This window comes from Triticum aestivum, chromosome 1D (genome assembly GCF_018294505.1).
Source record: "Triticum aestivum cultivar Chinese Spring chromosome 1D, IWGSC CS RefSeq v2.1, whole genome shotgun sequence".
Taxonomy (NCBI): Eukaryota; Viridiplantae; Streptophyta; class Magnoliopsida; order Poales; family Poaceae; genus Triticum; species Triticum aestivum.
Window position 1 is genome coordinate 245,807,297 of NC_057796.1, and position 12,898 is coordinate 245,820,194.

Here is a 12,898-nt window from a genome sequence, read left to right on the forward strand (position 1 = left end):
TTTAAAACTATATCCCATTTATTTCGATGATACTACGTAATCCTTTTGTTACATAATCATCGTGCAGGTCACGGAGGAGGAGATATTGAAACAATATTGTCTGAACTTAAAATTCAATATCCAAAACCACTAGGAATCTCTCCAGACCCGTCAGAAAAAAGAACGAAGGAGAACAAGGACAACGAAGCACCTGAGCAAGTGCCAGCACTAGCTTCCAGCAGGGAGGGCAACAAAAAGCATGTAACTAGCAGTTGAAAAGAGAGGCAATCAGAAACCAAGAGTGTTGTTCCTCCTAGAGCAAAAAGACAAAAGAGAAACGACGAAACTCAACTCATTAGCAACGGTGCTACCTTGCAGTAGCAGCAACCAAGTCCTCTAATGGTGCTCCCGCCAGCAGTTCCACACGTCAAGAATAAGCTAACTGAAGCCAAGAAGAAAAACAAAAGACAACGGGTGGAAGAAGATGAGGATGATGCCAGCAAAGAGTCACAGTGTGATGCTGCCGACGACGACGATAGCACAAAACATGATGATGATCTCATTCGTACAGAGGGCGATGACGCCGCAGGGGACAACAGTGGTGCCGCGGAGGACAACAACGATGTTGTAAAACACATTTTCTCTACAAATTTTTGCTACCGCTTTTCACCCATGAAAACTAAATGATCCTCTATAACAAAACCCTCTTTTTCTCAACAGGGAAAATCAAACCAGAAGTGCACAAAGAGGAGAAAGACAAGTGGAAAAGAATTGGCAGCACCAATGGATGATGAACAGGAGGCAACAAAAAATGAGGACAAATGCAAAATCAAGGCAGGGGCAGCATTTGTTTAGGTCAATAGAGCATGGGAATTGCTTAAAGAATGTCACCAAAAAGATGTTAGGACGGCCGGGTTTGGAAGCATAGAGAAATGCCAAATAATGCGTTCCATCTGCAAACCGCTTGCAGCACACATCTACGACAACTTGGACACAGAAAGGATGACAATAACATTCGGTGAGGCTGGTCAGCAGAAAGAAATCAAGATAACAAAAGAAGGCATCCACAAGGTGTTTGGATACCCAAACGGTACGCACAAGTCAGCACCAAGGCCACAGATTTCCACCGATACAATGACCGGACTGGTCTCAGAACTTGGCCTTGACAAAATGAATTTCAATCGCGAACATCTTTTTGAAAAGCAAGAAACATTGGTGGAAATAGATGACAAAGAATCAAACAGGAAATCAGTTAAAATATTTTTCCTTATTTTTTCCACAACGTTGTCTGCGGGTCAACCACCACTATCTTCAGCCAACAAGCTATAATGGTCAAGAACATGAGTTATGAACAAATGGCACAGATGGATTTCTGCGAGCTAATCATCGTAAGGATCAAGGAAGGAGCCAAGAAAAGGCAGGAGCACAGGACGTTGCCTCAGGAAGAAAAGAACAAAAAGCATCTCAATGGTTTGGCACAGGGACCAGTAATCATGTACCTCGACTCCCTGCTGCTGCCAACCGACACAAAAGAAATGTGGAAGATTGCTAAGACAATGGACAAGACATCATTACCGCGAGCAAACCACCTCAAAGAGAGTGACCTAAAGAAAATAGCTAGAGCAGACATGAAAAGGACGAAAAAGAACGATCGGATGACTATGAATTTGGCAAGATACAGGTATAGCCCTATTGAATATATATGCATTATCCCTTATAAAAACGGTTTCCAGTCTAACCAATTCCATTCTGTCAAAACAATGCAGACATGGAAAGGAACAACAGAGAGGATCTTCTATGCCAGCACAGCAACACCTTCGTATTCAATACAATTGATACCAGCACAACAACAGAAGCACCAGCAGACGAGCAAACTACTACCACCTCCAACCAAGCGCCAGGACAAACCACATGTCAGCACGAGTGGAAGCAAGGAACCCGACAAAGGCACAAACACCGGATCAGATGAAATATTTGAAAGGATAGATGAAATGTTGCAACAAGTACTCGACAAAACTAAACAGATACCTGGAGTAATGACCAGGGCTGGATACCAATGCAGCGAACAAGAGGAGAAATTAGATCAAAAATACAAGAACCTAGTGGTGCAACAAACAATGTCCCTAACGAAATCTTTCGCACAACTTAGAGAATTTCAGGACATAGTTTGCAGAATGAACTTAGAAGAAGAGACGACGCTGAAGGTGCTGGATCAAGCAGACGCAAGAGCCACAACTGCACTAGTCGATGGCAACCACACGAAAGAAGTCGTAGCCGCAGCAAAAGCAGGGGGCAGGAGAAAAAGAAACAAGGAAGAACAAGACCAACAAAACAAACACGAAGGGAAGAAAAAAATAAAAAAATCAAGAACACAGACCTCGAGAATTAGCCAGAGGGAGACAAAAGAACAGAACAAGGTGCAAAAAGAGCAAAGCAAGGAGCACGTATCAACAAACACAAAAAGTGCCGAAGGATAGCAAGACCAAGGTAGAAAAGTAGCCGCAGAAGCAGAGAATCGACATGAGAAACAGGTAAATAAGAAAAATACATCATCCACGTGACTCGAAAGCGATGCTTTCAAACTTGAACTTAAAAAATCTGTCTTCCATACTGTCAGGGACACGACAACAGAAATCCACCCCCACATAAAGGCCAACAGCAGCATGTCGTCAAGAACACCGAGCAAGAGGATGCATGCAATATAGCAAGTAACCCCACAACAGATAATGCTCCCTCAGGAACGCCAACAGGAGCAGTACAAGAGATGAACAGGATCGGAGCCAGCAAAGGCGTGAGTATAAAAAATAAGTCTCTTCTTTATAATAACTCTCTTCTTTCTAAACTAGATACGGTTTTGAGTTAATTGAAAAATCTGCAACAAAATATACACTCAGCTGGACAAGTATCATATCGGCGGTCCCGCAAATGAGGCACGGGCTGATCTACCATCGACGATTAACAACACGGCAGATAAACAAGAAGAAAACAACAAAGGAGAGGTAAAACTTCCAAACCCACTTTGCCCAATACCGTTAACTCATATTTGTTTCATCTATCAGGTATTACAAGCACAACAAAAGGAAGAGGATGCCCATGCAAAACAGAAAGTTGATGGACAAGAGCTTTTGAGCACAACAGCATTCGAGATGACCGATACAGGGGAGAAAGCGTCGGACACTCCACCTGATGACACACCCAAGGCTGGTATACATAGCAAAGAAAAAGTCAACACACAAATGGATATCCCAACCACCGGCGCAAAGTGAAAATTCAACAAGAACCATTTTTCCAAAATTTATAAGGAATGTACTCCCAGTACAACCTGCAACAGTAATACAAGAATTTCAAGGAATGAATCGTGCTTTTCCTTTCATGAAACGCAGGAAACAAATGAGAACGCTCATGTCAAAGAACATCAAGGAGTACAAACGGAGCAAGCCAAAAACCAAGGGCAAATGGTGATTCAAATAGTACCCAGTACCCCCTCTAAAGAGCAGTTCTCACCTAACAAACACAACCGAAAAGAGATCCCACCAGCATCAAAGACCGACGAGGTGAAGTTACACGCACCTGCTCCTACAATATTAAAAGAAAAGAGTTATGCATGCACAGATGAAGTCCAAACTTTATTTACATTTTTGATTGAACAGAGGAAATAAAAAAATGAAGCAGAAGATGTGCCTCAACAAGCAGTAGAAAGTGCTGCTGTCGCTCGACAATGTACAAAAACTTCAGAAGACAAAGAAGAAGTGACAGGCACGGCACCAGAGACAATGAATGTAGAGGTCAAGCTACAAAACCTCTTTCTATAGCATATAAAAAATACATCCACAGACAGAAACGCAGACTCATTTTAATTACTTTTTGCGTTCCGACAGATGCAAGAAACAGAGGAGAGCACCAACATTCAAGACCAACAAACACAACAACGTAAGGGAATGGAACAAGCGGAAGATGTTCTTCCAATGGCAGAGAGCGTCACCGCTGTAGACCAAGCCAGAAAACCTTCATTGTCCGGGCAAGAAATAACAGGGATGGCTGTCGGCGTACTGGGAATGGGGGTCCCCAGACTTGCCTGCCTGCGGCCTATGCCGGCGCTGCGAACGGGCCCGTACGGCCCATCTTCACCAACAAGCATTCAAGACCCTCGTGAGGGGCCACGCCTCGCGAGGCGGATGACACAAGACCTCCTCGGGAGCGGCCTCACCAGGCTGGCTCGCGAGGGGCGGAGAGTCAAGGCAAGGCAAACCTCGCGAGGTTCTCATGACGTGAGCCATGATGACCAAGGCCAGGCAGGCGCTAGCGCGCACAGTGTCCTTGCTTCCTCTTCGGTGCTAAGGAGGCAAGCGCATGCGAGGAGTACCGAGGCACCAAGCAAAGGTTTCCATATCGGTGCAACGAGACCAAGACTAGTAGGACAGTAGGATGGAAGTCATCGTGGAGCCCAAGACGGCGTCACCACCAGAGCCTTTGGCAGGCGAAGACCACCTTTAGTCAGGATAGCTTGTACTAGCTATCCCCTTTCAAATTGGCAACTGTGGGATCCCTTCCCGCTCAATATTTGGGGAGAGGACCAGGGCCTCTATAAATAGGGCTAGCCACCACAGTAGGAGGCATCTCATCTTGGAGTGGATCCATTCCATCCACGCATCCATCAAGCACAAGAACACCTCACCTCAGGAGGCTGTTCTTCCCCTTGTACTCTTCATCATCAGCCCAAAAGGCAATCCACCACCACCACACTGGAGTAGGGTATTACACCGCAACGGTGGCCCGAACCAGTATAAATCTTGTGTCTCTTGTGTTGCGAGTTCGTCAAGCCTAGCCTAGAGACGCGGAGTGTATGAGGGCGTGATCCGTGAGGGAGAGATCTTCTTGCACACCCCAGTGTTCGAACCTCAAGGATTTTGCCCGAACCCGTGATCCGAAATTGGCGCGCCAGGTAGGGGTGCACCGGAGTTTTCCATCCGTTGATCTGTGTCCCATCGCTTCGCCGCATCCATGTCGGACGCCCGCCGAGCCCGCGCTGAGCGTAGGGCAGCCCTCGCTGCCCGCGTCGCTCAGACGGCTCCCGTCGGCGGGCCTCCCCGTCGTTCTCCGTCACCTGCCGCCAACACTGCCACCGCCCCGGCGGGGACAAGCAGCAAGCCTCCTCGCTGCACCCCTCGGTGCGGCCGGACAGCTGCACCACCACTCCATCACTGACAACGGCAGGTTTGTCGCCGCACGCTCGTCGTGCTCCCACGGACGCGCAGGCCGTGCTGCTCATGGCACGTGAGCTCCTGCGCTACCGCCCTGTCGACGACCTCTACGAGGACTGGATTGACCGCATCACCGAGCTCGTCAGTGCCGCAGGGGGCTCCCATGTGCCGTCCCTCTCGCTGCCTCGCCCTCCGCCAGCTCTGGGCGACGTAGCCCATGGAGCGCCTCCGCCACCTCTTCCCCACGACGGAGTCCTGGCACCAAGCCACGCGGCCCCACGGCACGACCCACTGCGTCCGGCGACAGCGCAAGAAGAAAGAAGCTGCCAAGAAGTCCCTCGGCCACGAGAGAACGCTCCTGTGCTCCCCGTGCCACCACGGCAAGACCGCGTGCCGCCTGCGGTGGCGGTGCGCGGACCCTATCCGGGAAAAGTTCTGCACCAGCAAAGAGTCCCAGTGACCACGGCAGGCTGTCGTGCCTTCACCCCCGAGCTGCGTAGCGTCGCCTGGCTAGGCAAGTTCAAGCCAGATCTGCCTCCTCGCTACGACGGCACCCCCGTCCCCGCGGAGTTCTTGCATTTCTATGAGCTGAGCATCGAGGCGGCCAACGGCGACGAGAAAGTCATCGCGAACTGGTTCCCCATGGCTCTCAAGGATGGCGCCCACCCCTGGCTCCTGAACCTGCCTCCAGGCTCGATCTCCTCCTGGATCGAGATGCGCGACCGCTTCATCGCCAACTTCCAGGGCACTCGCGACCGCCCTCCAGCTACGGGTGACTTGCGCCGCGTCAAGCAGCAGCCAGGAGACCCTGCAGAAGTACATCCAGCGCTTCAACAACGTTTGCCTCAAGATCCCCAAGGTGACGGACGAGGCCATCATCTCAGCATTCTCTGATGGCGTCCGTGACGTCAAGATGAAGGAGGAGCTCGCCATCCACGAGGAGTTGTGCACATCTCTGGAGCTGTTCAACCTGGCGACCAAGTGTGCAAGAGCTGAGGAAGGGCGCCTCTCCCTCCTCGAGCTCCCAGCTGCTGACCCGGAGGAGAAGAAAGCCAAAGCCAAGGACGTGAAGCGCAAGGGAGCTGTTGTGCTCACAGCAGAACCGGACACGAAGCGCGGCCGAGACCAGCCCGAGTCATCCCAGAGCAGCCGACCGTTCTGCGCCTTCCACAACCTACACAGCCACAACACCAGCGATTGTCAGGGCCATTCGAGAAGGACGCTTCGGTCGACGCCCCGAGCGCAAAGACCGGGGCTATGGCCGAGGAGGACGTGGTGGCGGACGCTGGGGCGACCGTGGCCCTCGTCAGGAATGGCGCGACCGTCCTCGTGAGGACCGCTGGCAAGACCAGCCTCGCAAGGGCGCATGGAGGGGTCAGCCTCGTGAGGACCGCCCTCAGGTCAACGCCGGGCTTCCTCCACTACCGCCACCACCAAGAAGGAATGATGACCACCATGAAGACGAGGGGGCTGGGGGCTTCCAGGAGCGACGTGCTATTGCTTGCATCCTGGGTGGAGCTCGAGCCCGAGCCTCACAGCGCATCTTCAAGCAGTTTGCTCACGAAGTGAATGCAGTCCTCCCCAGACTCGAGGCCACGCACCCGCTCAGGTGGTCCAAGTGCGCCATCACCTTTAGTTCTGCAGACCAGCTTAAGTGCGCGGCTACCGCTGGTGCTCTCCCAATGCTTTGCTCACCCGTTATCAGCAACGTTGAAGTCACCAAGACCCTCATTGACGGCGGCGCAGGGCTCAACGTCCTGTCCGTCGAGACGTTTGACAACCTCCAAGTGCCATATGATCAGCTTCAGCCTACCAAGCCCTTCTCAGGAGTAACCGACGGCTCCACCACCCCGATAGGACAGGTCCGTCTCCCAGTCACCTTCAGGCAGCGTGACAACTACCGCACCAAGCTCATCGACTTCGACGTCGCCCACATTCGCTTGCCATACAATGCCATCCTCGGGTATCCGGCCCTGGCCAAGTTCATGGCAGTGACCCACCACGGCTACAACGTCCTCAAGATGCCAGGAAGCGGCGGAATCATCACGGTCCCTTGCAAAGAAAGAGATGCAGTGCGCTCCCTTCAGCGTGCCTTCCAAGCCGCAGCAATCGAAGACTCAGACAGCAAGAGTGAATACCCTCCTGAGGCCATCCCCAAGAAGAAGAAGCAGCTACACCGCACAGGGCCTCAGGGGAGCGGCGCCTCAAGCGGTGCCACGTCAGGATCGGCGCCTGCGCCTGGGGCGCCACCCTCTCTCCGATAGGAACGCGCGCCTAGCGCCCTCCTCGGGTAGGGCTCGGGGGCTCTCTCCTGGAGGGCCTCAGACCTTGCCAACATCACGAGGGAGGCGCTCGGGCACCACTTGGAGGCGTCCTTCGCGGCATGTTTCCCTCAGGAGGACACAGGGCGAAGAGCGCCCACCGCTCAGGAGTTCATTACCAAGACCACTCAGGAACTGCAGGACGCAAGGGCCATGTGCGGCAACCGCCGCTCACCTGGTGCAGCCCCTCATCCAGGCAAGGATGCTGGGCTGCGCGTCTGCATCGACATCCCAGGGCTCGACAGGGTCGCATCTCAGGAGCACTTCTGGCCTTCGTGCGTGGGACGTTGCGAGGGTCCGTCGCACAGCTACGTTCGCATGCCATTCGGCCTGCCGATCGTGGCGTCCACCTTCCAACACAACCTGCAGAGCATCCTGGCGGCTCAGGAGGCCATGCGCCACGCTATCCTGGCGGAGATGGAGACGGTCCTCAAGGAACCGCCTGGACCCCCAGAGCCTCCTTAGGCTCAGGGACCCGGCGGCTCGTGAGGGGCAACTCCTTCGTCACGCATCTTCAGCTGCTCCAACATCCCTTCTGCAACGGAACCAGGTGACATTTTCCAATTTTATTTAGCTGGGAGCGCCCCCAGGGCTACATCATTCCCAGGGCGCGTGGGTCCGTCCCTGCGGCATGTATCCCTTTTCTATGTCTATAGCTTACCATGCTGGGGGCGCCCCTCGGGCTGTATCATCCCCAAGCTGCTCGGGCCTGACCCAGTGGCATGTATCGTTCATGTGTTTACTTGAGCTAGTTTGCTTTCCATGCTTAATCTTATCTATGACTATCACCTGCTTGATTGTCACCCACCACGGGAGCTGCTCACGTTGGCACGACGCTTGTGCTTGGGTCCGTCCCTGCAACGTCGATAAATCTGAGTGGTCGAGCTCTGGCCCGCAGCATGCCCCGCACACGCCACCTCACCAGGCCCTCAGTGCCTTCATTCTCTTGCGGAGCAACCAGTGGCCGGCCGGCAATTATAACGGCAGCCTGCGCCCTTCCTCATGCCGACTTGCAGGAACCTCCCAAAGGACCACAGCGGGCGGCATCGCGAGCTTCCTCTTCTCCCATGTAATCTGCTTGCGCGATAAAAGGGGGGCTCCTGAGCATCGCGTCTCAGGAGCTCTTACTGGCTATCAGCCCTCACCCCCTGGCCTTGACCACGGCATCGCGACCTGGCATACCAGCGGTGGCTGAGCTCGCTCGAGGGCCGGGACCTGAGGACACAGAGCTCAAGGAGAGCGTGGGGAAGAGGCGGGGTCTCGTACGGGCCTTACCTGGCTATGCTACAACCACCTACGCACGAATCTGGCGCCTCGCGAAGGACCGACCCTGGACTGCCGAGATAAGTTCCGCACCCGGGTCAACCAATCTCTATGGCGTAGAGTTCTCATTTATGTTGCCCCGTTACGGCGACGTAATCTTCCTTTCCCACCTCTCGGCGGTCGCTTGCACGCTAAAGGGGACCTCCTGAGCATCGCGCCTCAGGAGCTCTTATTGGACCTCGTGCTCACCTCCTGTCCTTGACCACTGCACGCGACCTGGCATACCAGCGACGTCGCAGCCTGCCTGGGGACCGGGACCTGTCAGCGTAGAGCACCAAGTCATCACGATGTTGGAAAGGGGAGACCGAGCTGAAGCAGGACACGCACCCGCACAAGTTCATAATAAGGATAATATCAACAAAAGACGTTACAGACCCTTTACACGCCCCACGGGGTACCTCTTGATTCCTCGCAGGGAACAAAAGACAAGAACTTCGAGGAATCCTATCTACACGCGCCGCTGCGGCCGACGCCATCATCAACAGTGGGCCACGGGAGGCCGGCGCCAACCCCATCCAGATCAGCGACGGCGGCGACCGGATGCTGCAGCCTTGCTCCGGGCGCGGCGAGAGCTCGGGGGCACGTAGTTGTCCTCGCTCATCTCCAGAGTCTCATAGAGCTCGAGAGAAGTGCTGGACTCCCAAGCGCTGCTGCTACCTGAGGGGCCGCAGGCGAGGCGGACAGCAGGCCCCGCACCCGCTGCGGCGCCGTCTTCATGGTCCCCTACGGGGCAGCACTCCAAGCGGCGGCCTTCCGCGTCGAAGACCTTGAAGGACAGCGTGGAGGCACCGTCATACTCGAAGTGGATCACGAGGGCGCCCTCAGAGGCAAACCCGCGCGACCTCACCCCAGCTGCGGGTCATGAAGATCTTGCCGGAGGAGACTACTTCAACCTCTGCTCCGATCGCCGGAGCGTCGCAGTCGGCGTGCTGCAGCCGGAGCGCGAGGGGCCCCCTCGGGGGCATCACGTCGGAGAAGAACCGCGGGAAGCAAATACAAGAGCGCGGAGGCATCGCCGCCCATAGCACGAGCTCGCGCGGGGAGTCCGCGGCGTGGACTCCTGGGGCGACGGTATGTGTCACCACGGCGCGGCGACCCCGACCACGGCGCGGACGGCGACGCTCGCTGCTTCTTCCCCTTCCTCCTGAGCCCTCGGCATGGACTTACAGGGGTAACGAATACCCTGGAGGAGGCCGCTCGCACCAAGGACTTGTCACCTCCTGCATCACTACCACGTCACGGCAGTGGACCGTCCTCTTCTTCGGCGAAAGCGGCCATGGCTCATCGCGGGGAGGCTTCCCTTGCTCCTCGGTGGAGAATCTTTGGATCGGCGCCATTGGTGTTGCTGCCAGCAATGGAGCGAAAGAGAAGGAGCGGGCGAAGCAGGAAGAGATGGGCAATGGGTGCTCTGCCCCCCCATTTATAGCCTGAAGGAGGCCAACCGTCGACCTCCATGATCGCAGGAAATGATAACCCTTTTGCATGCAGCAGGGACTCGTCAAGTCGGGCAGTTGCCGAGGCAGCGTGGGGAAGCAGAGACGCCCACGTCCAATCAACCGCCACGCGTCGACCAAGGCTGCAGGCTGTGGGGGGTCGCGGCGCTCTGCACTTGCCCCTAGGCTTTGCCTCGAAGCCAAGTTCGAGCGCGCCTTGGGCCCGGGGGCTACTGTTGGCGTTCTGGGAACGGGGGTCCCCAGACATGCCTACCTGCAGCCCACGGCGTGGCGCTGCGAGCGGGCCCGTAAGGCCCATCTTCACGAACAAGCATTCAAGACCCTCGCGAGGGGCCAGGCCTCGCGAGGCGGACGACACAAGACCTCCTCGGGAGCGGCCTCACCAGGCTGGCTCGCAAGGGGCAGAGACATCAAGGCAAGGCAAACCTCGCGAGGTTCTTATGACGTGAGCCATGACGACCAAGGCCAGGCGGGCGCCAGGCAGGCGCCAGCGCGCACAGTGTCCTTGCTTCCTCTTCGGTGCTAAGGAGGCAAGCGCAGGCGAGGAGTACCGAGGCATCAAGCAAAGGTTTCCATATTGGTGCAACGAGACCAAGACCAGCACGATAGCAGGACGGAGATCACCATGGAGCCCAAGACGGCGTCACCACCAGAGCCTTTGGTAGGCGAAGACCACCTTTAGTCAGGATAGCTTGTACTAGCTGTCCCCTTTCAAATTGGCCGTTGTGGGATCCCTTCCTACTCAATATTTGGGGAGAGGACCAGGGCCTCTATATATAGGGCTAGCCACCACAGTAGGAGGCATCTCATCTTGGACTGGATCCATTCCATCCACGCATCCATCAAGCACAAAAAAACCTCACCTCAGGAGGCTGTTCTTCCCCTTGTATTGTTCATCATCAGCCCAAGAGGCAATCCACCACCACCACACTAGAGTAGGGTATTACACCGCAACGGTGGCCCGAAGCAGTATAAATCTGGTGTCTCTTGTGTTGCGAGTTCGTCAAGCCTATCCTAGAGATCGCGGAGTGTGTGAGGGCGTGATCCGTGAGGGAGAGATCTTCATGCGCACCCCAGTGTTCCAACCTCAAGGGTTTTGCTGGAACCCATGATCCGACAATGGTAACAATGCAAAAGAACAAAAAGGTGAAGTCAGATAAGCTGCTTTTAGGAAATTAGAAATTTCAGTTAACACATACACAAATGCAATCTCATTTACTTACCTCTATGTCTCAATGGCCACAAGACAAAAATGATGACACCACAGATGAACAAAATGACAAAGATCCAGAGGAGGTCCAAAAACCTTCACTCAGCGAAGGAAAGGTCGAAGAGGCAGTAGCAGCAGCAGAAACGACTGGAAAGGTGAAGCTACAATGAAAAAGTCCAAAGACACACTAAACATTTGAGCATTTTGCTTAGTGAACGGACACTAAGCTACAATGAAAATAACGAGCATATTTATTTAGTTTTAAACCACGCTTTTGCATGATAACGCAGGAACCTAAACAAGACACGCACACGATCACAAGCAAAGAAGCAAAGGGCAACAGTGCCACAAGCACGACGGTAACCCAAGATGGCACTCAAACAGAAAGTGAACCGTTGATCATGCAAAACCTAGCCATCGAGGAAGGCACGAAAGAGGAAGGGATCGGACACTTGTAGAACAACGTCATGACAGCGAATAAGGAAAAAGGGTAAGTTCATATTAGCACCAAAGAATTATTTTCTTCCAATGATTTCCTCACTTAAACATTTTATATTTATATATGTAAATATATATATATATATATATATGTTGCAGGGACGAGATTTTAATAAATACAGAGAGGTTAACAGTAATGGCCAGCCACATGGCACAAAGCTTCGAGATTGGAAAGGCGGTGCACAGCGAAACCATCGAAGTCATGCTACAGATGTTGAAAAAGCAACTCAGGGGCACAAAGAGAAAGATTCTATCAATATACAACACCGTAAGTAAAGATCATGGCAAAAGCTCGAGTTTCAACAATGAATATCAGTCTATCGTTCAATCAACCTTTTCTGTACAATTGAATTTACAAATTTCTTTTACGCACATGTGACAAAACAAGCAGGCAGCAATACACATAGCCAATCAGGAAGATCCATTGGAGTTGAGAAATAAAGACGAAGCACACGTCAGAGATAAAACAATGCCTAAAAGGGTTAAAAGATTCCTTGATGTGGAAGAAGGAGAGCAACTACAAGATTTCGACATGGTAAGCACATCTCATGTTACAGATAAGAGATACAATCACAACACTACAATTCTGTCTTACAATCAACAAATCATGACTAAATCTAAGAAGGATCCCTTAATTATTTATTTTGCATTTTGCAGTTCTTTCTACCAGTTTGCATAGGTGGGGCTGTTCAACAAGGACCTATGGGCCACTACTTCACTGTTACAATTAACATGAAAAAAGAGCGCTTTGAACTCCTTGACTCTTTAACAACTGAATATCCAGGCACAATGGATTACTTCAACACAGTAACAAGCAGAGTAAAGAATATATGGAAGCAACTAAGAACATGGCTGCAACTGTCTCCAAGAAGTATTGACCATTTCGAAAAGGTCAAAATGCAGGTGCCACTT